Genomic DNA, 26,653 nt, shown 5'->3' with positions numbered 1-26,653 from the left:
TTCCCTCCATGACACTCGCTAGATGTGTTAGAATTGCAATTTATTTGGAATCCTAGGAATTATATTCCTAACACACTTAAAAAATACCCTCTTGGCAGAAGTCAATGAGTGATTAGTAGCTCTTTTGAACTTCCTAGATCTGCCAGTCTTTTTTTCTTCCAACCATTTTCCTGATAGATTGCTTTTGCTCACATATGGTAAAGAAACTGGAAATATTCTTAGTCTAAGGGTCTGGAGAGATTTCCTACTCTTTAGTATGTCATATCATTTCAACGATCTTGCTAATGTTAATTGACTCCCAGTTGAGTATTCTCTAGCTAGGAATCCTGTTTACATCTACTTATCATTTTCTGTCTCTTGAAGGCTGATGAATATTGGCTGAGAGAAACTTTAAGAAATATAGCTTCTCAGCTGGATATTAACCTCAGCTGTACTAGATGTAATGTGATAATTGATACAGATTTTCCTCATGGATAATGATCTCAGTTTTGCTGACTTTGACAGAAGAATTGTATTACACCTTAAAACAGATTCTGTAGAATTACTTTTATTGATTCAATAAGCTTGCAGTTTGGTTATAGCTTGATTTCTTGCAGTCTGCTCAGGAGAATTTATTAATTGGTTAATTTCTTTATAGCCAGATCTAGTCTTCAGTCTTAAAGAACTAAGCAAGAATAGCTTCAATTTTCCCCCCTCAAGTTCATAAAATACCAGATGTGTTTGTTTGTCATTATTTTCTTTATTTGTTGAACACCTGCAGACTGGAAAGGAGAAGAGCCTTCAATACATTTGCAAATACATAAAGATATCCATAAAATTTTAAAATAATAAAACTTACTTGAAAAGCAATAAATATGATAGCTTTTCAAACCAACCTTGGGCTTTTTCTTGATGTAAGCAAAGCTAAGTGTTAAAGTGGTTCGTTTCATAAATTAAAACAGTAAACAACTCATGTAATAAATAAGCAGGATCAGAAATTCAAAAGTTAGAATTTTCAAACTGGGCAAATCAATTAATTCTGTCTCTATTCTAAACATTTTTATTCCCAGTATTTAACCAGCTTTTATTGGAAGCTTTTTATTAGAAGCTTCATGCATTGCTATAAACATGTAATACATGCATGTGTTGTTAAAAGTTGAAAGGTTGGCCTTTTTTTTCTTGAGTGGATGATGAATGTCAAGCCACCCGTTTAACAGTTATGAGTCTTCTAGCTTTGCATATTTATTACTATCTGGTTACAAGCAGAGTTTTATTAAATAAAACTACTAAAGCATGACAATTGCCCTCTCTCCAATGATCATCTTTTAAAGGGAACTATTCTTCACTGCCCTGAGCTGTAATGCAGATGGTGGAATATGTGAACATGTATTGTTTAAGAGATTGAATAGCTTGGCTGTCTGATACATTTTAATCAATTCCAGATTTTTTTCCATGACATCATTGCTATAACATACTTTCCTAGCAAGTATGAACAGCTGCTGTGTACTTGTTAGATGTTTTATGTTACAGAATGTGGCAGCTTTTCTGACAGTGAGATCATAGAAGCCTAGCTTTTAACTAGGCAAAATGATGAGTCAGAATACTTTGAACAGGTTCTGTAATTTGTAAAAAGGATAAGGAACATCTAAATGCATCACAGGTTAATAAATTGCAGGTTCAACTGACATATTAAAACTTACTCTGCATGGATCTCTCAACTGTTTTTGAAATTAAATGCAACTTGGAAGGCTGTATTTAGTACAATGAGCAGTATTGTATCAGAGATGTTCCAGAAACTTACATCTAATTTAAATCATGTGTTTTGTTTACATTTGTTAAGTCGTGTGTTGTTTTGTGTAATGGCCCATCAAGTCCAACATGACTCCTGATAACTACAGGAACACTACTTTCTTCTTGGGGCTAAGAAAGTGACTGATCACCCAGCTGATTTTCGTGCCTAAATCAGGGCTAGAATTTACAGCCTCTCACCTTGTAATCCAGTGTCTTTAACTATTGGCTCTGTTTAAAAACATTTAGAATTCTTATAGTATTTTAACCTGATTTTCCATCACTGGAGGTTTTTAAGAAGAGATTGGATGGCATTTGTCTGAAATGGTGCAGGGTCTCCTACTTGAACAGGGGGTTGGACTTAAAGACTGCCAAGGTCCCTTCCAATTCTGTTATTCTTTTATATTTCTACTTCCTAAAACTTGACATTTGACTAGCAGTGACATTGCAGTTTACTTATCTTTTTTTCTTATCTCTTAATCTTCTTTCCCCACATAACTAAGAGTTACATGTGTGTAAAGAATACTCAGACTCTACATTTATATCTCTATAATGCCATAAATTATTAAAATACTCTGTGTTAAGTAATAAATACTTTATACCAGATTAACCCAGTGGCAATATTTATAGTTACATATGTTAAGAACATTTTTAGATCAGTGGAATGTTCAGCTTCTGAGACACTTGAGATACTACAGCAACTTGCTAAATCCATTAAAACTAAAAAAATACTATAAATTTCCATTGATAGTTGTTACCAATAAATAAATTTCATGTGCAGATGCTAAGAAATGAGCGTAATAAAGAATTAGGGGTTGTTATAGTACACAGACAATGGGAGAGTGTTTTAATTTTTATACCTACAGCGTAGTATACACTGTATATATTATGACATACAACGAAAGATAATATTTAGAATTTATTGGACTCTGTTACATTTTTATAGAATTTTTATAGAAAAGGATTGTCAAAAGCAGCATTTTGTTGGAGATGCAATAAGAGTGATGTTTCTTTAAAACACATGTTTTTACAGTGTTTTAAACACTAAATTTGGGGAGAAAGTATTGATTATATAAATATAATTGTGTGACAAAAGCTAAATTCCTCAGCCAATAATATTCTACTACATATCTAGTACTTGGAATTTACAATTAGACGGCATAAATCAGACATGTCAAACACAAGGCCCGGGGGCCGGATCCGGCCCGCGAAGTGGTTTCATGCGGCCCGCGAAGCCATCCTGGAAACAGTGAGGGAACGGTCCCCACTGCCTTGGCCCTGGCCCAGAGACCCTCCTTCTGCCAGAGACCCTCAGATCTGTCCCACTCCTGCCCAGGCCCCCATAGGCACCCTTGATGTGAACGATGTCGAGCTGGCCACGCCCACCCAGTAGGCCATACGCACTCTAGCCACGCCCACCCAGTAGGCCACGCCCACCCTGGCCATACCCACCCGGCCCCCTGAGGGCAACCACAATGCTGATGCGGCCCTCAATGAAATTGAGTTTGACACCCCTGGCATAAATGAATTCTACATTCCCTTATTATGCCTGAAGGACTGATGTTGGAAAGATAAATGTATGGCCCTTTTCACTCAATGGGTTTAGGACCTGATTGCATTTGCCACCCTATGATTGTATTGTCTATAGCAGGGATTCCCAACCCCTATCTATAACCCAGTGCCGGGCCACAGCCCGTTTGGAATTGGGCTGCAGAAGTGGTGGGTGAGCATGTGCAATGGTGCATTTGTTAAAGCGCTACATGGGAACCCATCCCCTTTCTGTCCCCCACCACCTCTGCTGGTCCACCAAGCCGGAAAGGGTGGAGACCATTGGTGAACAGACATAGATTTTATATAGACAAAGGATTTAAATCTTTTTTTCTCCTGCTCTCTTTTGGGTTAGTGAATTTTTGATCCTTCTTTACTTTATGAAACTTTATTCACTCTGCTTGTTTCTGCTTGAGGTGAGTTGCCATGGCTCCTGCTTCAGCTCTTATAACTCCTTTTTCTCCTTGTAAAACATCCTTGTCATCCACCATGCCTGTACAATAGTTTATACACTGCTTTTTGTTCTTTTGTTCTCAGCGGTCTCTTTTAGAGGCGTCAGCGCCATTCAACTACAACTTTTTCCAGTTTTGTCCCTTCTTTTCAAACCATCAGCTGAATATTCTTGTTTTGCAATTCAGTTTTATTGAGTTCACTCTAAATGACTAAACCACTTAGCATGCTGCTTTTGTAATGACCATTTTGGTATTCAGTCAACATTGATTCAGCCTCCATTCACTCCTAAGCAGCAACTCTCTCCCTTTTCATTCTACTACATGCACAATTCCTGCTGCATTCAACTATTTCCTTTCGGGTACACAATCCCACATTATAAAATGTGCAATTGACTGCTCTTACACATTTATTTATTTATTTATTTATTTATTTATTTATTTATTTATTTATTTATTTATTTATTTATTTAAATTTATACATTGCCAATTTCAATTCTTTGGACAATTACTGTGTGCAACAAGTCACATAATAACAAATACTTTTCTTCCAGCAGGCACAATTCATAAAAATAGTTTATGCGTTTCCTCATTTTTAGCAATATTTTTCCAATATACAGGCAATCCTCGACTTACTACCACATTGAGCCCAAAATTTCTGTTGCTAAGTGAGAAAGTTGTTAAGTGAGCTTTGCCCTGTTTTGTGACCTATTTTGCCACAGTTGTTAAGTGAATCACTGTGGTAGTTAAGTTAATAAGATGATTGTTAATGAATCTGGCTTCCCCATTTGCTTGTCAGAAGGTTGCAAATGGTGATCACATGACCCCAGGACACTGCAGCAGTCATAAATACATGCCAGTTGCCAAGCATCTGAATGTTGATCCTTGACCATGGGGATGCTGCAGTAGTTGTAAGTGTGAAAAACAGTCCTAAGTCACTTTTTTCAATGCTGTTGTAACTTTGAGCAGTCACTAAATGAACTATTGTAAGTTGAGGACAACCTGTATCTGTTTGCTAATTTTCTGGAACTTATATCTATCTTTCAGCTGATTTTCCTGTCAAATAGTACATTGATACATTTACTGTATTTTGAGGTCCATATTTTGTTACATAACACAATCAAAGTCCACTACACCGGGGTTTTCTGCCAACAACAATGCATTATCTCCATAAAAGTACATGCAATTTATATCTCCAATCAGCAGTTCCCTTGATGTAAGTCAAAAACTCCCTGTATTAATTTTAAGTATTACAATTAAATTCTTAAAAAAATTTATGTATAATTTCACTTTGTGATGTGGTACTTATTTATCTACTCGCATTTGCATGCTTTTGAACTACTAGGTGGGCAGGAGCTAGGCGAAGATGGGTGCTCACCTTGTCATGTGACACTCCTAAGTCTCAAATCTGGGTTGTCGGCTTTCCAACCGGGAACCATCTGCAACATCATCCTGGCTACATCTTTTTTGGTTTAATGGCCAATAGGGATCCATATCTTGCATATAATACAAAAGAAATTTTCTGGGTCACTAAATGTTGTTGCTATTTAAAACTGTGACTAGAAGGTCTTTCCCAAACATTTTTTTGGGGAAAATAAAACTATCATCGTTCTTAGAAGAAAGCATGCAAAGTCCCTAGATCAGGGGTGTCAAACTCAATTTCATTGAGGGCCGCATCAGCATTGCAGTTGCCTTCAGGGGGCCGGGTGGGTATGTCCTGAGTTGGCGTGGCCTACTGGGTGGGCGTGGCTAGAGTGCGTATGGCCTGGGTGGACATGGCCAGCTCTACATCATTCGCATCAAGGGTGCCTATGGGGGCCTGGGCAGGAGTGGGACAGATCTGAGGGTCTCTGGCAGAAGGAGGGTCTCTGGGCCAGGGCCAAGACAGTGGGGGCCGTTCCCTCAGTGTTTCCAGGATGGCTTCATGGGCCACATGAAACCACTTCGCGGGCCAGATCTGGCCCCCGGGCCTTGTGTTTGACATGTCTGCCCTAGATGATCAATATTTTCATAAGGATCAATCCTTGAGACAGAAAAGATGGTGTAAGCTTTTCAGTTCATATAAGCTTTTGAGTTCTCAATTAGTGAGGTATCTAAAAAAAACAGAGAGGAAGGAAAGGTGGAATTTTATATATATAGCCTTTCGCCATGTTGACAGTGGCATTTTACATCAATTAGATTTTATGGGCCTAATTAATAATATTTATATATGTGACATTGTGAAGAGAATTGGAGAAGGGCTAGTTTCCTCCACCTCCTCTGCTTTCTCGTTTTCCCCTCTTCACTGTTTCTCCACATAGTTTTCTTTCTTCAGAGGATTCTTATAATTAGTCTTCTGTGCCTGATCAGAGTTTTCAGGAAAAGGCCCTATAGCCTCTGTAAAACTGGCAGCCAAATGGTATTTTCCAGCCTGGCGGAAAATGGCCGGTAACGAGCCAATTCATGCCTTTGTCTGAGCAGCTGAGAGACTTGGCCACCAAGTAATTTCCAAGGTATACAATAACACAGACCAGTCTCGTGCAAATGAAGGAATGAGCAAGTGCCTGGAAATAATCTTTATAGACCAATAGGAGGAAGACACCCCCGCCCATGTGAAGAAATGGAATCAACAGCAACTGTGGACTTGATTTTAAGTTGGTTTTGGAATATTGTTTTATGTTACCTCTGTTTATTGGGCTTAAACCTATGTTCTTTTCATCTGTTAGGTTCAAAGGGCTTCTTGCGGTTAAGGAGAACAGTCTTTTAGCGACACAGTGGAAATTGGCTAAAGGAAAGATTGTGAAGGTATGTAACCACTTTTTATTTCGTTGTTGGTTTTCACTTCTTCATCTACAGTGAAGAGCTCTAAGTGATTGCATGCCACTGTTTGGGTGAGCAAAGCTGCCTTTTGTTGGTTTGTTGTGTACTGCAGTTGTTTCCATTCATGGGATTACTGTATGAACATTCTGTTGGCTGGAACTTATTTCCTTATGCCTACAGTTTCGTAGCTTCTGCTTTCAAGTACCAATTGTTGTTCTTTTGCATATATACTGGGTGCATACAGATGGAATGGGACAATTGCCAGTGCCAATTCACCTCAGCCAATTCACCATGGCCAGCTCAGCATGGCCAACTTGCTACAGGACAACTTGCCATGGCCAACTCTCCACAGTGAGACAACTCACTGTGGCACAATTCAACAATTTAAATTATTTAAAACAGGGCTCCCCAGTCCCCGGTCTGTGGACCAGTACTGGGCCACGCATGTCAGCAACCGGTCCACACAAACAAGCAAAGCCCCATCCATGGAATGCAGGCAGCACACAAAACCACACACTCTCCGGTCCGTGGAAAAACCTTTCTTTACAGAACCAGTCCCTGGTGCTCAAAAGGTTGGGGACCTCTGATTTAAAATAATTAAAACTTTTTTTACATTTTTGTCATTCACATTTAATTTTGTCCCTTGTTTTGCATCCTTTCTTCAGCAATTCTGTTCCACCATTTCTTTGATATTAGTGTAACACTTGTCTCGTGGGGAGTTGTGCTGTGGTGAGCTGGCCATGATGAGGTGTCCCACAGAGGATTGACTGTAGCAAGTTGGTTGTGGCAGGTTGGCCATAGCGAGTTGGCCATGGTTACTTGGTCCTGATGAGTTGGCTGCAGCGAGTTGTCCTTGACCAGTGATGGCGAACCTTTTAGAGACCAAGTGCCCAAAACCTGACCCTGCACTGCCCCCATACAACCGCCAGCCCCCACCCCCCCAGCCTGCAGGGCCACTTACCACCTCCACGGCCCGCCGCAGATCGCCCAGGCGGCCCAGCAGCACCATGGCAGCCATGCCTTCTGCCCGCGCCCCACAGCATCAACTGCACACATGCACAAAACAGGATGCGAGGGCGGAGTCTTTTCCCACTGCCCTGCTGCCATGTCCTTGGCTGCACTGCTCTGCGCAGGCTGCGCTCAGGGATGACTCTTTTCCTGGGGGGGGCTGCTGATGAGGGGGCCGTGGGGGGAGGCAGGACTGGGGAGATGGCGTGTGGACCCACAGAGAGGGCTCTGAATGCTGTCTCTGGCACACATGCCATTGTTTTACCACCACGGTCCTAGATCCTAGACCAGGGTTGTCAAACTGCCGGCCTGCAGGCCAGATGCGTCATGCTGAAACTGCGCCAATGGGAATAAAGTCACAATACATCACAACATGTCACGTGATGTTGTGAGTTTGACACCCCTGGAATAGACCCTTGTAAAAGGCCACCACACACCTTGGCTGGAAAAATGCAAGCAGCAGCTAGAACAGTGATGGCAAGTCTATGATACATGTGCCAGAGGTCACATGCCACAACATTTTGGGTGACATACCAGGGTTCACCAACACATGACAATAACTATTTTCAAAAGCATGCAGCCTTTTTCATGCACTTTGTGGAGGCTTCAGGCACCACATGAGAATGAGGTACACGTGCAGATCCTCTGAAAATGAATTTGTATTACTTATTTTATTTTAATTATTTGACATTTCTTTAGATTTTTTAATATCATACCCAATATAATTGGGTTTTTTTGTTCTAAGCTACCCAGAGTCACTGAGTGTGAGTTGAGCAGCCATATAAATTTTCTTAAATACATACATAAACATAATACATAGCACCACACACAGTTTGATTCTAAGTATATTTTAAATAAATGAATATGTTTCTCTTCTGTTCAGGGGTAAGGTGACATGCCAGCAGAATCAGGTTAAATGTTGCAAATTTTTGACTCATTGAACCTAAAAAGTTTGCCAACACTGAGCTAGACAGAAACAAAGATGTATGTTTAAAAAGTCGAGGTAATCCTTGACTTACGACCAAAATTGAGCCCAAAATTTCTGTTAAGTGAGACATTAGTTAAGTGAGTTTTGCACTGTTTTACGACCTTTCTTGCCACCGTTGTTTAAGTGAATGACTGCAGTTATTAAGATAGTAACATGGTTTTTTAGTGAACTTGGCTTCCCCATTGACTGTGCTTGTCAGAAGGCCACAAAAGGGGAATCACGCAACCCTGGGACACAGCAGCCATCATAAATATGAGCCAGTTGCCAAGCGTCCAGATTATGATCACGTGACCATGGGGATGCTACAGAGGTCATAAGGATGAGAAATAGTCATACCTTTTTTCAGGACTGTTGTAACTTTGAATGGCCACTAAATGAACTGGCTTAATTTTATAGGATGTTTCAAGGAATATACATTCTGTAGAAAGGCTTATATCAGGGGTGTCAAACTCAATTTCATTGAGGGCCGCATCAGCATTGCGGTTGCCCTCAGGGGTCCGGGTGGGTGTGGCCTGGGTGGGCGTGGCCTACTGGGTGGGTGTGGCTAGAGTGCGTGTGGCCTACTGGGTGGGCGTGGCCAGCTCTACATCGTTCGCATCAAGGGTGCCTATGGGGGCCTGGGCAGGAGTGGGACAGATCTGAGGGTCTCTGGCAGAAGGAGGGTCTCTGGGCCAGGGCCAAGGCAGTGGGGGCCGTTTCCTCACTGTTTCCAGGATGGCTTCGCGGGCCACATGAAACCACTTCACGGGCCGGATCCGGCCCCCGGGCCTTGTGTTTGACATGTCTGGCTTATCTCAAAGGTTAAGGCTAATAAAATTCATGTATCCATAACACAGTGGGAGGAAAGCCACTTAAAATCTCTTCGTTGTGCAAGTATTTTAGACTATCTGGATAGCATGTCATTGTGAATTATGGTTAGTTACAAGTAATCCTCGACTTAGAAAAGCAGTTGAGCCCAACATTTATGTTGTTAAGTGAAAAAATTGTTAGTGACTTTGCCTCATTTTACGACTTTTCTTGCCAAGTTGTTAAGTGAATCACTGTAGTTGATAAGTTAGTAACGGGGTTGTTAAGTGAATCTGGCTTTCCCATTGACTTTGCTTGTCAGAAGGTCACAAAAGGTGATCACATAGCAACCGTCATAAGAATGAATCAGTTGCCAAGCATCTGAATTTTGATCACATGACTATGGAGATGCTGCAAAGGTCATAACTGAAAAATGGTCATAGGTCACTTTTTTCAATGCCTTTGTAACTGTGAATGGTCACTACATGAACTGTTGTAAATCGAAGCTACCTACCTGTATATTGTATTTTTGTTATTAAGTAGGAGTGAGGCTCTTGTGGGATTTTTTTTTCTTTTGCCTCAGATGTTAATAGACTGATTTTGTTTATACGTACTGTCCCAAGGCCTAGCTGCATATAGAGAAAATGCACAGAAATGAAGCTAATGATCTTATTATATATACTCTGCATCATATGATGTATTTTATCATGTGAAAAGTGATATTGTACAGTGGTTAAACATATGAGCAAATTGGAACTATGTAAAGGTTGGGATAATTCTTGATGAAACACAATTTAAAAGTGAAATAATTTCATCCAGGACCTGTCAGGAATGCATAGTGCTCGGGGTTAGAAAAAAATGATTATTCACATTGTACTTGTCACAAAAAGACTCTTTTATTATCCCTGCATGGTTAAATTAGTGCATATATTGCTTGAATCTTTAGTTGGGCTCAGAGATAGCAATACCCATTTGCATTTTTTGGGAGAGTCTCCCAAAAAATTATATATATATATATATATATATATACCGCCCTTCTCCCGAAGGACTCAGGGCGGTGTACAGGGCAACAAAAATATGAATACAGGATGCAAGATTTAAAGTTAAATGATTGTGCCCAATGTAGTATATCTATATGTGTGTGTGTGTGTGTGTGTGTGTGTGTGTGTGTGTGTGTGTGTTAGGTTTTTGCGGGTGTTTGTATGTGGATCTTTGGTTATTCGGGTTTTTCCCCACGTAGAATTGAAGGTGTAAAAGCACTATATATAATCACTAGCAACTGACAAGCATTTGGGGATCTCATTTTAAAAAAAATAAAGGTGAACTTTTAGAAGCATATTTAAAAGTGAAAAAAATGTGTAAAAATGAAACGTTTAATCTCAGATTTAATTGTAAAGTATTTCCAAATGTATATGAGAAAGTAGAAGAAATATTCTGTTCATGAAGCATCCAACCCATACCAAAATCAGGAAGATAAAAATTGATGCTGTGAATACCCTTTGGAGGCAGGCACTTTGATTTGTGAAGATGAATTGCCCCTTGAGAATAACCATTTCACTGAGCAGAGATCCAGTTATGTTTCTATATCCTTTATGGTCGAGATCATGTTACCATAAACCCTTACGTTTAAAAAAACGTCTTCTCCACCCTGAAGGTCAACATATCTTTTGCTTAGTGCCAAAGCATTGAAGCAGGACCTGCTTTTGTTGAAGACTGAAATAAACCAGTGAGTTCTAGTTATTTATTACATACCCCCCTGCTTCCAGAAGTGTAAGGTATAAAGTATGACTTTTAATTAACAAGCACATTGTCTCTGTGCCTTGACGTGGAAAATTACATATCAGTTTCTGTACTGGTTAGCTGACTATGCCATCATTCCCGGTGACAATGCATAATCACTTTCTTCGTTTTCCATCATCTGTTTTTTGGCTTTTCACACTACATTGTTAATTAGCAAACTGTAACAAATGACCAGAGTTGATTGTGTGCAAAAAGTAATCATATTCCATCACATGCTATTGAGCTGCAATCATTTGCCAGCGCATTGATGTTTGCTAATCTTTTGAAATGTGATTTCCATGTTTATATTCTGCTGGTAAATCAAATTTGGCAAGTCAAATACATTGGCAAAGTCAAATAAGTTGGAGAAGCAAAGCGACCTGAATTCTGTTGCAAGCTTTTGAAGGCTGCTTTCACTTTGAAATGAGATTTCGTTATAATGGAAAAATCTGGCTAATTATTAATAGGAAGCCTTTGAGGAATTGTGGTTTATAAACTCTTTCTTGGTGCCAACTTAAGAAATGCAGTAGGTACTAATATTTAGCTACTAAATCCCTAAGATAGGGAGGGGCAAGGAAGAAAAATGGAAGTACAAGCATGTGGAGAATTAAAAGAAGGTATTTAGGTGGAGTTGTGTTAATTAAATACTGAGAAATAACATTCATGAATGCTACAGCAAGATTCATATGAGAAAATTAATCAAATATAACATACTGAAAGTCTACGCAGGTGATACTTAGAACTATTGGTTGTGGATTATACTAGAGCAAACTTACTGCCTTATAGATGAGCTAAGACTCCTATATAAATATATATATATATATATGTAAATTTTAAAATATGAGCTGTCACCGGTGTGACTACTGCCTGTCGAAGGCCTTCAGGATAGGCTGACACAGGAGATAAAGATTTGTCCCATGTTTGGGGCCTAGCAAGGTAATCTAATAGTTAACAAGCATTTGTCACATATATATATATATATATATATATATATATATATATATATATATATATATATATATATATATATATATATATATATATATATATATATATATGTATATTTGGGGTAAGGGCATGTTCCCTTGGCAGCTACATGGAGAAATCCTGGCATTTATTTGGAAAGTGGTTTGTCTTTGCCTTCTTCCTAGGGCTAAGAGAAAGTGCTTGGCCCAAAATCATTGAGTTGGTTTACAACCCTAAGGCAAGACTAGATCTTATAATCTCCCTACTTTTAGTACACCACCTTTAACCATTAAATGAAACTGGCTGATCTTTTTCTGTTTTTTAATAATTTTGAGAAATACAGTCCAAACACATCAGAAAGTTTCCAGGTGTTTATTAGATAAAATTCATCAATAGGAAGATTGGAGAATCGGTAATAAGATGTGGAAATGACCTCAAAAGGTGCTTCCTTCTAAGGGGTGTCAAACTGCTGGCCCACGGGCCGGATGCGTCATGGAGAAACTGCGCTAACCCCATTGCTGGAAATGGAAAAAAAGAGTAAGTTTTGGGTGTCCTCTAGATATGCTGTATTACATATCTGAGAAGTGTTACGCTCCCTGGGAATTGTGAGTTAAACACAATTACAAAGACATCATACAGGTTAGTGTTTCTCAACCATGGGAACTTTAAGGTATGTGTACTTCGATTCCCAGAATTCCCAAGGTTGGAAAACAGTGACATAAGTTTATGGTTGAAAGCAAAGACTGAATCATTGATTTTGAATTTCTGATACATTTGAGCTTCTTTTTTATAATCAACAATGCCCATTCATCACACCCACATTATGTTAAAGCAGCCTGTTTGTGACCTAAATAAATTGTAAATACACCACCTAGTGGCTGGAAGAAAGCGAAGGTTGGAGACAGGATGAAAATTATTCAAAATAGCTGGATCCAAGGCAGGTTTCTTGAGGAGGGGCCTCACCACCACCTCCTTCAAGGCGGCAGGGAAGCATCCCTCACTCAAAGAAGCATTAATCACTGTCTGGAGCCAGCCTTGTGTGACCTCCCGAGCCACATAAACCAGCCAGGAGGGACACGGGTCCAACAAACACATGGCGGCACTTAATCTACCCATGATCCTGTCCACTTCATCCAGAGTCACAGGGTCAAACTCCTAAATAATGTCGGCCAGACCCGTCGCTTCCCCCTCGTCAGATATTGCCCAGTCGGAGTCCAGACTGGTCCAGATCTGAGCGATTTTGTCCAGCAGATGCTGACCAAACTCCTCGGCACGTCCCCGTAAGGGGTCCTCCCCTTTCCCCTGATTTAAAAGGGAACAGGTCACCCTAAACAGGGCGGCCAGGTGATTTATCTGCGGACTCAATGAGGGTGGCGAAGTAGGCATGCTTCGCCACCTCCATTGCCACAAGGTAAGATCTGGTAAAAGATCTTAACTGTGTTCGGTCAGATTCAGACCGACTGGATCTCCAAATGCTCTCTAGGCCCCTCCTCCGGCACTTCATCTCCCGTAGGTCCACGGAAAACCAAGGAGCCAACCAGGACCTGCGCCGGGTCAGAGGCCGCAAAGGCACAACACGGTCGAGAGCTTCAGAAGCAGCCCATTGCCAGGCGTCAACCAATGTCTCAACCGGGCTGTGGGAACGGGAGGCAGGAATCAATCCAAGCGCCGTCTGAAATCTTTCCGGATCCATCAGGTGCCTGGGGCAGAACCACCTGGTCGGTTCTGCCTCCCAGCAGCGGGAGGTGGTGTAATGGAGGCCCAGCCGTAGGAAATAATGATCTGTCCATGAAAGGGGTTGATTAGTTGGAGAAACCCCACCCAGATCATTAAGCCACTGCCTGGAGATAAAAATAAGATCAGGCGTGTTTCCCCCCTCATGGGTCAGACCCTGAATAATCTGGGTCAGGTCCATGGTCATCATGGAAGCCATGAACTCTTGGGCCACCCCCAACATCCCCCCCAGGGAGGGCAGGTTGAAATCCCCCAGAACCATAAGTCTGGGAAACTCAACCGCCAACCTCGAGAGAGCGTCGAGTAGCCTGGGCAGGGCCGTTGCCACGCAGCTGGGAGAAAGGTATGCAAGCAACAGGCCCAACTGACCTCCAGGGCCCCACCTCAGGAGGAGGGACTCACATCCGTCTATCTGAGGGGCAGTGGCCTCCTGCGGACAAAGGGCCTCCTTAATGACAACTGCCACCCCACCGCTCCTACCCTGAGCCCGAGGCTGATGCAGCACACGGAAACCTGGTGGTCATAATTCAATCAGAGGGACTCCTCCCTCTGGGCCCAACCAGGTTTCAGTAATGCATGCCAGGTCTGCACCTTCCTCCTCATCAAATCCCGGATGAGAGGAGCTTTATTCACCACAGACCTGGCATTCAAATAGATCAGCCTGAGCTCAGGTATCTGCCCTCCCCCACCCCCGGGAAGGCAGGATGAAACCATAGGGTCCTCGAAGACAGCGGGGGTGCGATCCCAGATTCCGATATGGCCCTCTGTTCATCCATCTGTCGCCATTCCCAATCACTGTGGGTATTGCAATCCCCACCCCAATTCCTCGAGCCCCATTACCCCCCTGGCCTCCTTACTGCCGCAACCGTCAACCAACCTGGACTGGAGTAGGTCCAGCGAAACCCCCCCACCTTTCTGCTGGGCCTTACATTCCTCCCCCCTCCCTAACCCATTAAAAAGCTTAAAAAGAAAACCCCGAAGCCTCCTTTTTGTGCCATGCCACCTCTCGGGGTCCCAATACCCGTCATTAAGGAACCGGTGGCATAGATTAGAGGGCCACACGAGGGAGAGGGGGGACTCCCTCAAGGCAAACAGTTCACCCATGGAATAAGCCATCAATAGAAATTAAAAGCAGGAAGGAATGGATTGGCAAGGACAGATGAAAATGAATATTAGTAATAAATCCACAAAGCTGGACAGTGACTCCCAAGTGTGGTCACCCTCTCACAGTGACCATGATCTTCCAATTTCAGGGAGAACCACTATCCAGCTCTGGGCAGGTCGCAGAGAAGGAAAAAGTCCGATGACTGGGTGAGGTAAAGGTAAAAAGTCAGTTTATCGCTAAGGGCATCAACAACTCAGGCAATGGGCAGGAATAAACAGATCTCAAGTTCAGGTTCCAGGCCCGGCCAACAACAGCCAGGCCCCCCTGCTGCCCAATATCGCTGAGCCCCACCACTAACACCTCCAAAGCCGCCAAAGATGTCAAATGGCGGCAACAAAGTCTGGGCCAGTCATCCATCTCCATTTCCCAAATATAAATCGTGACCAAAGAGGGACTGTGGTAAGCCACAGGGCACAGATGTCATCATGGAAGTCATCATGGAAGATGGAGGAGGCTCACTTCTGTTCTTTAATATGGTCCCCAAGGGGCCACCGCAGCCTCAGGCGCCATGGACATCGGGCGCCAGCAAAACAGCTCTGTAAGGCCCCCGCAGAAGAGGGAAGCCATCCGCCGTCTGGCTCCTCACACGGCGCCTCGAGCCACGGGCCACGAGTGCCTCGCTATCCGGCTCGCCCTGCCTCCATCTTCCAGCGGTGGCGGTGGGTTCCTCCACCCTCCAAAAACGGCCCCAAAAGGGCCTCCACTGAGGGGGAAGCTTGCTCTCGGCCTGTCAGTCGGCTCGCCTCCACCCTCCAAGGAGCCTCTGCCGAAGGGGAAAGCTCACCGAGCTGTCAGTCAGGCACTCGGGCGACACAGGCCCCAAGCACCTCACCATCTGGGTCGCCACGCCTCCATCCTCCAGCAGCCTCAAAAGGGTTTGCCGCGACCCCGGGGGCTCCCGTCGCCCAGCTGAGGCCACACGGCAGTCAGCAGTCCCCTCAATGTCCACATTTTATGTTTATTTTTCTGAATTGTGATATCTTCATCACAAGCTTATGTGAAATTAAGATGCTTATCATTGCAAAAATAAGCTTCTGAATCAATATGGTTTAGAATTTTCCAATAGCAAAGTATAATTAAACCTTTTTATTCTTTGTAAGCTGGCTCTTTATTATGGTGATTTGGGGTTGGGTATTCATTATAATGTTATTCACAAATTGAATTAATGATACATTTAGATATTTTGTTGTTATGCCTTGGAAATAATGTGGTTTTTGGATCCCTTTTTGTCAAAGATACATTTCTAAAAGGAAATGATGCCAATACAGTGACAGTATTCTTTATCTCATTGTCTGTGTCTTCATAAAAAAATCAAAGTTGATTGTTTTCCTTCAAGTAAATATTAATGGCTAATCTATTTTTTATGTAGTGCTATAGGAAAGCAAGCCCCATTTTATCCACTGTCCAGGCTCACTCCACTTTTAAAGTTAACTAGACATTCTGTAACCCACTGGATCATTCTTTCCATAAATGTTATCTTTCCATCTTCAGGAGGGTCCCAGGGAAACCTCTACCTCAGACATGTCAAACACAAGGCCCGGGGGCCAGATCCGGCCCGCGAAGTGGTTTCATGTGGCCCACGAAGCCATCCTGGAAACAGTGAGGGAACGGCCTCCACTGCCTTGGCCCTGGCCCAGAGACCGTCCTTTTGCCAGAGACCCTCAGATCTATCCCACTCCTGCCCAGGCCCCCATAGGCACCCTTGATGCGAACGATGTAGAGCTGGCCATGCCCACCCAGTAGGCCATACACACTCTATCCACGCCCACCCAGTAGGCCACGCCCATCCTGGCCATACCCACCAGGCCCATTGAGGGCAACCTCAGTGCTGATGCGGCCCTCAATGAAATTGAGTTTGACACCACTGCTACCTCCTCCACCTTGGCTGACCTATGGAAGTATCTACCGGGGTAAGGGGGAACAAAAGGAGTGGTAGACCATGAGTAAAACTGTACCCCTCCGTCCTATCCTGGTGTGTCTCCACAGGTTGCCTCTTCTAGAGAGAAAGAGGCTGATGGTCCCCAGCCATCCACTCTCTTGTTCTTTCCTCATTGACCACTGCTTCTAAGAGATTATTTATTTATTTATTTATTTATTTGTTTGTTTGTTTGTTTGTTTGTTTGTTTTTATATACCGCCCTTCTCCCGAGGGACTCGGGGCGGTGTACAGAGCAAGGTAGGTATACAATTAAACAATAGTAAAAACAAATGAAACCCCAAGAGCTATCAGGCCAGGCCGGACTGCTGGAACAAGTAAGTATTAGAAATTTCATCCTCAGATCTAAAACAGCCAATGTTCACTTATCTATTTAGATGCAGGACCAGAGGGAGATGGGAAAGACTGCAAAAGATACACCCCTTCCATCTCCCCTTGTGTTATACGTCCTGTGGATTTGGGGGAAGTGTAGTCAGAAGGCATGGCGATACTGAAGCAGGCCCAACTCTCCCAAATTTCATTCCCATGGGCGTCACAGGTCCTGGCATTACCTTGATTCAATCATTGTTACCCTATAACTGCCAATTTCACCCAAGCCAAAGGTTACTAACAAATAGATATGAGAGTTTTAGTAGTATACGGATGTAATTCAAGTTGTGTAATCCAGAAAATGTACACAAGACTGATTTTGTTTCAAATCATAAGCAGAACTGCAAGGCAAACAATGTTTATTTATTTATTTATTTATTTATTTTATTACATTTATATACCGCCCTTTAGTCATGAAAGTTTATTTTGATATTAGTTACAGTTAAATATTGGCTCTTTTAAAAATACCATTTTACTTGTAATTATATTTGAATAATAAAGTAAGTTCTGCTATGTTTCCAATATCAAAAATTCCTGAAGACAATCCTTGGGAAAAGTGTATTAAGTTGTTCTGTGTCTCTGCCCCTGCCCTAGTTTCTGTGGAATTCTGATTTCCATTTGGTGATTTTTATAACCATCCTTTGCATATTGTTATTGTTTTTTATCTGGGCACTTGTTTAATTCTCTTTTAATTTTTGTATTTGCTATTTATATATGCCCTGTTCACCGCCCTGAGTCCTTCGGGAGAAGGGCGGTATACAAATTTAATAAAATGAAATGAAATGTATGTATTTATGTATATACGTTCCATTGTCAAAATTCTGTTAGAAACATGAGTTTCAATCCTGCTTATATTTTGGCTTCCACATAGTATTGACAAGATCAACATGTTTAATGCCCTGAACTAAATATGTGACTGCATGAAGGGAAGTCAGTGTCATGAGAGTAATGTCAGTGGGGAATAGAGTGGAGGATTCATAATGTGTGAATGAATCTCATAGATTGAGTACTTCTTAAAAAGAGCCCTGGTGGCTTAGCCCTTAGAATGCAGTACTATTGGCTAACTCTGCCCACAGTCATGAGTTCGATTCTGACAGGCTCAATGGTGAGTCAGATTTCCATCATTCTGAGGTTGGTAAAATGCAGACCCAAATTGTTAGGGGGAATGTGCTGACTTTCTAAGCCATTTAGAGAGTGCTGAGTATAAGTGATATTGCAATTGCTTATGAGCAGGGCTTTTTTTCTCATAGAACGCTCAGAATGGAGTTCCGGCACCTTTTTTGGATGGAACCTTGTAGGGTAGGCAAGGTGGTTTCTATGACATGTGTGAGTTCCAGCACCTTTTTCTTTTACAAAAAAAGCACTGCTTATGAGTATAAGTGATATTAAGTATAAGTAATGCTGCAAATTCAAGACTGATTATTTACATGATCAAATATATTATGAGCTTTGATTTATTTTGCAAAGTCTTAGCACTGGGGAAAAGGCTACGTCAAGAATTGTAAATTCCTCTGTAACTTTCATATCATATGCTGCCCTTTCAGTTTAATGTAAGAACAAATTCTTCAGTGTCAGATATTGAGCCATGATTTAATAGTTGCATATCGAACTACTAAAGAACAGCACCTTTATGCTAGCTTTTTTTGATGTGCGTGAGAAGATCAGACATGTTCCTATTGATGTCTTTCTTATTTGTAACTTAAGTATTTCATATTTGAAAAAATGGCCAATTAAATTTTACTGAGTAAACTTTGCCAATTTACTGGCTCCCAGCTTGTCTCTTTTATTGAGATTTTGAGGTGTAATATTTATTTGTTCGAGCACATTCTTTAAAAAATAAAAATGTGATTCTTCAACTAACTACTGTACTTATGCAGGGAAAAAAATAGGAAGGATCATTAGCCTTGTGGATACCTGGCAAAATTTGGGCAGCAGTAAAGGATTCCTTTACTTTCTATTGGGATCTCCTGACTATGGAATTTTTTCTTTCTTCTAGCTAGTGTAACCTGTTCAGGTAACTTTTTCAAGTATCCAAGCAGTGACCAGAATAACACTCTTCTAGTCTTTTCTTCAGTTTGTTTCTCACTGTCTATTTCAGCTGCATAACATTTGTAAGTTTTCCCATTTCCCAACTGTTAAAAGTTTGCCTCACATAAATGATACTCTTATCATTAGTGTCCTGCCTAATTAAAAATGATAAAAGTTTATTTACAGTTGGAGACCAATCATGAATGACATATCAAATACAGCTGATAAAACACATATTGAAAAGTTCTGAGACAGTCCTGAAACAATTGGTAATATAAATAAGGCATCAAATGGCTTCTAGAAGCCATAGCTACTATATTGTTAAGTATATCGAAGTATATGAAAATTGGTCCGAAAGAAGGCGAATGCTCAACTCATAGTCATATCAGGAACCATGTTTTCTGATAATGATTGGTCCTGTGTTATATTAACCTTCTGGATCCTCAGGAATCCAGAGAAAATGTCTTTTGGGGAGGGGGGGAAAAGTGCAATTCTAATCTGAAGAGGATCGATCCATTTATCAGCTAATTCTCTAAATTTTTATAATGCTTTTACAACCAAACTTAATCATCATTCAAAATTACTTTGACAGGTGGTCTGCTTCTGTTCCTTTTTCTTGATTGCTCCCTTGGACTTCAAACTTGCATCTTGTCCTTCAATTTTTTATGGTTACTGTTGTGTACTGGGTTTGTTGCTTAAGAGAAGAGACGAGGCGAGTGAGTTCAGTCAGGAACATTCTTTATTGGCTTGCAGGAACCGAATTGCGGAACAGGGCTGTGAATGCAGCTATTTATACCCTGGCCTCTAGGTGGCAGCCAATAGGTTTAAAGCAACCTATTGCCGCCCTAGAGGCAGCCAGTGGCAGCTCTGGAGACGGGTTGTCTGAGGAGCTGGAAGCCGTTAACCAGCTCCCTGCTTAAGAAACCTTCCAGCATTCAAACCCCATGTGGTTTACACAGTAAAACAAAGCCCAATACATTACAGTTACCTTAAGATTATCCTTTTGCGTTGATGTGAGTTTGGCAACTTTGATCCTCAATTGTTTGCCATGGTGCTGGAATGTTAGTCTCATCATAACCATGTATTTTGCCTACATTTTCATGTTGTTACCGATCTAGACTTTGGACATCTGTAGTGTTTAACAGATAGGACTTCCGAACCTGGTTGCCATCTAAATACATGGACTTTACCCACAGAATTCTCAGGTCCAGCAGGACTATTGCTGAAAATTGTAAGGTATTAAGTATAAATCTTTATTAAAAGATGGAGTATGATAAAGGATTTAAGTACAGGTAGTTCTCAACTTACAACCACCATTGAGCCCAAAATTTATGTTGCTAAGTGAGAAATTTGTTAAATGAGTTTTGCTCCATTTTACAACTTTTCTCAACGGTAATTTAAGTGAATCTGGTTTTCCCTTTGACACAAAAGGCGATCACATAACTCTGGGACACTGCAACCATCACAAATATGAGTCAGTTGTCAAGCATCCAAATGTAAATCACATGACCATGGGGATGCTGCAACAATCATAAGTGTGAAAAACAGTCATAATTCATTTTTCCCCATGTAGTTGTAACTTCAAATGCTCACTAAATGTACTGTTGTAAATGGAGGACTACCTGTATTTAAATATGTGGATATTCCCAGAAATAATAAAGATGCCTAGGTAGAAAGACTTTCAAAACTGGGTGGTCTAAAAGCAGTAGGCAGAGAATACAATAAATGTCCTTTTATAAAACATATTACTTAGTTTAGAAAACCTATATCCAAATCCGTAAGAAACATTAAGTCTGTTCATAGCTGTTCAGTAGGGTCTTCCTTTTTTAGGAAGAAGTATTGTGCTGAGAATAAATTATTTCTCTCAATACAGGTAGTACTGAATTTTTTTTCTACTTTATTGAATAAAGCTATTAAACCATTCTCAATATGTAGTGCTTTTAGTTTTCAGGGATATAATGTCTATGCCAATAAATCTCTAGGATACATTTGAAAATATTCTAAAATTATGTGCCACTTACAAAATGCTGATGTGTTTAGCACATAATCATACACAGTTGTTAATACACGAGGGCAGGAAAGGCTTAAATTCCAGTTGGAACTGGAACTTATATACCTTGAACTTTCAAAAGTACAAGATATATTTTTTCTGCTTGTCTGCCAGTGGCTATTTATGCTGGAAGTGCCATATAGTATTCTTGTTTTAAAATCGAGACTGTCATAAATCAGAGTTAATAAATGAACCTAATACTAAAACAGTCTCTTGGTAGTTCACATGCTTGGTAATATGCTATTCAGAGGAATGATAAAACAACACCACAATTTCTGTTCCACCCCCCCCCTTTCCCCACACAAACTATTTTCTGTTTTACTGTAGAAACCAACAAAGGTTGAAAGGCATCTGGTTGAGAAGGTGGTCCAAGTGGACGTTTTATGAAGATGAAAACATTCATTATGTTACATGTTTCTTGACTTACTTCTATAAAAATTCCTCTAGACTAGAGGAATCCCAGTGAGACAAATGGAATTATTCTATTGTGCTGTTTGATTTTTGCATTAAAGTTTAGTGCTTCATCTACCTCAATTATTATAATTCAGGGAAGTAGTGACTTTTATAACAGGTATTTTGGTTAATAGTGATTATATAAAATGGTACTTGTAAAACACTTAAATGGCTGTTCTATTACCTGGACTGAAAAACAGTTTTGGTAAGTGCTGGAAACTTAAGTTTTTCAGTTTTACATTATATGATAAAAAAAATAGATTCCAAGATTTTGCTTCAATTGATTATCTGGAAGAATAAGATATGTTGTGATATTGATAGGAAACATTTTTCATGTCTTAGAGGCTGGCAGTCAAAAGACTGTCCCACGTTGCCATTGAATGAAAAAGAAAATGTATGTGTGTTTTGTGTGTGATATAGTTTTGTTACAATAATATAATTGTACAACAATGGGACCACGATTTCTGTATTTTTTTTAACCAGTTCATATGGCAATACTCAGCTTTAAGTTTACTTGAACTGAGCATCTTAATGAAGCTATAATTGAGCTCATTTGGGCCTTGTGGATTACTATTACAGAAATGAATGTTGACTTTACTGTAAGAAAAATACATTTTTAGAAAAGTAGGACCGGGTTTCCTGGGTGGGGGACTCTGCTCTTTTTATTTATTTTTTTCCTCAGAATCACTGATCATTTAACTCCTCAGTCCTTTGAACATATTCAGTTGTGCTGATTTACTCTTGAGTAGATGAACTATTTGGCTGTGAAACTTTGAATCTGACAGTTCTTTAGCTGTTATTGGCCTTCATATGTATCAAGTTCTTCCCAAGGATCTAGGATGTCATAATGTTTATGTGCACTATACACATAAACAGCACAGTATAAATGCAGAGGCAAGCAGTATGGACTTTAACAAATGACTGATGGAAATTTTGTCAATGTGCAGATTTTCTAAGCACTGCTCAAGAGTTTTTGGAATGGCATTTAGTTTGCTGTTAACCACTGATACCATCATGGCTGGTTTATGCCGTAATCTTTCAGTTTCAATTTTCAGATCTTGAAAACTTCATGTTCTTCTCCAATTCTTTGAGTTCTATCTATTATATGTTGGTATTACCACATCAGTTATTCACATTTTCTTCTTTTCGACCACAGTTAAATCTTGTTATGAACCAAGACTTTATCAGTTTGTATTCAGAAATTCCACAGTATTTTAACCTTATTAGGGTTCATCACACAGTTAGCCAAACATTTAGACTAGATTTAGCATTATTCTCCTCCTCCTTTCCTCCTCCTCCTCTGGGATAGGCAGATGTGGATGTTTGATGGTTTTATAGATATCGTCGCAGGATTGAAGCAGTTCCTAGTAAGGCCGCCTTTTGCAATTGACTAATGGCAAATTTGTCAATGCCAATGGTGTTCAAGTGGTGCTCCAGCTGTTTTGGGATTGCACCCAAGGCGCCTATTACTATTGGTACTACCCTTGCTTGCCTTAGCCATAGTCTTTCTATTTCTATTTGTAGGTCTTTGTTGTTGTTGTTGTTGTTGTTGTTGTATCATTACTTGGTCTGAACTAACACTATTTGCTCTGATAGTTCTTCAGGGTGTCAGACTTTTTATTTCTGTTTCAATGCATATATTGCAGTACAAGTCACCACAGTTAAACTAAGGGCCTAAATTTTGAGCTGTATTCTACTACAGTGTGTACACCCATGATATTTAACCATTTGATCTGATGTAACATAAACGATCTAGACAGAAATCTGTAGCATTCCAAGGACAATACAGTTTGAGTGGGGCTGCTTTTCCCATGAAAGAATAGATTTGCCGTGTGAGAATATTTTGTTTTATCCTTAGTTGTCACTGGATGTCAGCACCAGTAGATAGACTAGACCAGATGATCAGCTCCACAGGAAGACTATAATAACAAAATCTCACCAGTCTGATTGTCCTATAGCTCCTTCCCCTTCTTATATTCCAGTAAATCAGGAATGTGCCTGAGTCACTTCTAAATGCTATCTCATTTTTCTGGGTTTTAAAAAAAATTTCAACTCCTTTTACGTAGGCAGTGGTTCTAGCTTATTTCTATCAAGGTTATGCTCTGTACCTTCTATATCAGACATGTCAAACACAAGGACCGGGGGCTGGATCCGGGCTGTGAAGTGGTTTCATGTGGCCCGCAAAGCCATCCTGGAAACAGTGAGGGAACGGCCCCCACTCCCTTGGCCCTGGCCCAGAGACCCTCCTCCTGCCAGAGACCCTCAGATCTGTCCCACTCCTGCCCAGGCCCCCATAGGCACCCTTGATGGGAACGATGTAGAGCTGGCCATGCCCATCCAGTAGGCCATACACACTCTAGCCACGCCCACCCAGTAGGCCATGCCCACCCTGGCCATACCCACCTGGCCCCTTGAGGGCAACAGCAATGCTGATGCGGCCCTCAATGAAATTGAGTTTGACACCCCTGTTCTATATTGATTCTCAGGCAGTATTTAAGAAACATATAAAGACCTCTTTATCAGCCCTTTTTACCTGATAGATTTAATTTAATTTAATTTAATTTAAATTAGACTTATATACCACCCTTCTCCCATAGGACTCAGGGCGGTTTACAAGGTTTTTTTTAAAAAACAATACAACAAATTACAAAAATTAAAAACAATTAAAATGATTACACTAACCTTGAACTAAAAACCCAATTACAATTAAGATACAGTTAAAACCCCAGTTAATACTCTCAGTCCAGGCCAGAAAGCTCGAAGAGCCAGGTCTTCAGGTTCCGGCGGAATGAGCGAAGGTCAGGGGAAGTCCTAAGCTCTACGGGCAGCTGGTTCCAAAGGGCCAGCGCACCCACAGAGAAGGCCCTCCCCCTGGGTATTGTCCATCAGCAATCTTTTACCGGTGGTACCCTGAGGAGACCCTCCCTGTGGGAGCGCACAGGACGAAGGGAGCTTGATGCCGGCAGCAGGTGTTCCCTCAGATATCCCGGACCCAAGCCATTTAGGGCTTTATAGGTCATCACTAGCACCTTGAATCTCACCCGGAGGGCAACCGGAAGCCAATGCAACGCACGGAGTAGAGGTGTTACATGGGAGTATCGGGAAACCCCCATCACATCCCGCGCGGCTGCATTCTGCACCAGCTGAAGCCTTCGAGTTGTCCTCAAGGGCAGCCCCATGTAGAGAGCGTTGCAGTAGTCCAATCGGGAGGTCACGAGCGCATGAGTGACTGTGCGCAGGGCATCTCGGTCCAGGTAGGGCCGCAACTGGCGTACCAGGCGAACCTGATCAGCAGTCCTCAACCTTTTGGGCTGGTTCTGTGGAGAGTGTTTTTTCTGTAGACTGGGAATGGGCAGGGTTTTGCTTGCTGCCTGCATCCTGCATGTTTTATGGATGGGGTGTCATTCTCTTGTGTGGATTGATGACGGTCTGTGGCCCAGGTATTGGGGATCCCTATGTTAGATGATTGAAGTATTTACTTAAGTGTTAATTTTAATCTGTACTTAAATTTATACTTAATCTATGTTTTGGCTTTGCAGCGATCATCTGGTATTTTTGATGATCATTTATTGAGCCATATAATGAAAATATTGGGATCTCATGGTCTAAAAGAAGAGTGGAATATGTTGTTGTCATTATTTCTGAGAGCTACATTCAAGAAACATAGCTATAGTGATAGAACTCATAGAACATTTGGCTGCTTTTTCTTTTTGTGCCCTTAATCTGTTGCAAAACCCCAGAATATTTATGGAATACAGTCCAGAAAAAATATAGTCAATGACATTTATGCGTTTTTTAGAGATTGAAGTTCAGTTTGAAATTATGTTAAGCCACAGAGGAGTTTAGGCTACACACAAATGAACTTTAAAAATATTTCTATCCATCTTTGAAGGAAAACAGTCATTTGAGAAGAATATCATAGCACATATCTAATAGTTTTATTTTATTTACAATAAAATTAGGGATTGCAAATTTATGTAATTGTTAAAGCATACACCATTAGTTTTTCTTCGGCCTTCATACCAGTCATGGTTAACTTTCTGGCCAGGTTCTTATACATTTCTTGCAAAATACATTTACTTAAACACTAAAGTATGGTTACAATTTCTGACTTAAGATATTGATGATCCATTCTAAGACACATTTGATACAATAAATCCTTCTTTGCTCTGTCACAAGGAATGTTTGGGCCTAATTTTATTTTACCACTATCAGTATTTCTAAAATAAAAAGGTAAAAGATGGTTATTTTATGGTTTTGTTCAAAAAAACATGTATTTTATTCTGTGTGAAGGATAGCATTCTTTCGCATAGCAGCTCAAAACAAATAAAACAACAAAGACAGTAATAAATAAAACACCTATGTAATTAAACCAAACCGCACAATGAACAGCATGACAGTAAAGCAGTGGTACAGTTGAAAAACATGCAGCAATAATCAGTCTTTTAAATAGAAATCAAACAGAGCTCTTGAGAAAGAAACATTATATATATCTATTAGTGACAACAAGGCAAGTGTCGACAAATTATCATGGGAAAGTTAATTTGTTAAGTTAATAAAGTGTTATGCCCGGTAGAATGGGTCCCCAATCTCCAGTCCATGGGCTTCAGCATGCCAGAAATTGGGCCACGCAAATAAGTGAAGCTCTGTCCGCGGGATACTGGCAGCACGCAAAACCATACCCCCTCTGGTCCATGTAAAAAACATCTCTCCACGGGACCGGCCCCTGGTGCCCAAAAGATTGGGACCACTGCACTAGACCAGAGGAGTTTGTCAACAAGGGAGTTTGAAGACAAAGCTGGAAGACATTCTCAGTACCTGGAGAATGA

General features: G+C 40.9%; 1 protein-coding gene across 1 annotated transcript in view; it reads left to right on the top strand.

Moving 5' to 3' along the window:
* Positions 1 to 26,653, top strand: part of BMPR1B (bone morphogenetic protein receptor type 1B) — a 193,832-nt gene that overhangs the window by 64,132 nt on the left and 103,047 nt on the right. Inside the window, exon 2 of the mRNA XM_083367837.1 lies at positions 6,470 to 6,548. The gene's annotated coding sequence lies outside the window, so the exon portion shown is untranslated. The remainder of the gene's footprint in view (positions 1 to 6,469; positions 6,549 to 26,653) is intronic.

Source organism: Vipera ursinii (assembly GCF_947247035.1).
Source record: "Vipera ursinii genome assembly, chromosome: 7".
Classification (NCBI taxonomy): domain Eukaryota; kingdom Metazoa; phylum Chordata; class Lepidosauria; order Squamata; family Viperidae; genus Vipera; species Vipera ursinii.
This window is presented reverse-complemented; position numbering and strand designations above follow the sequence as displayed.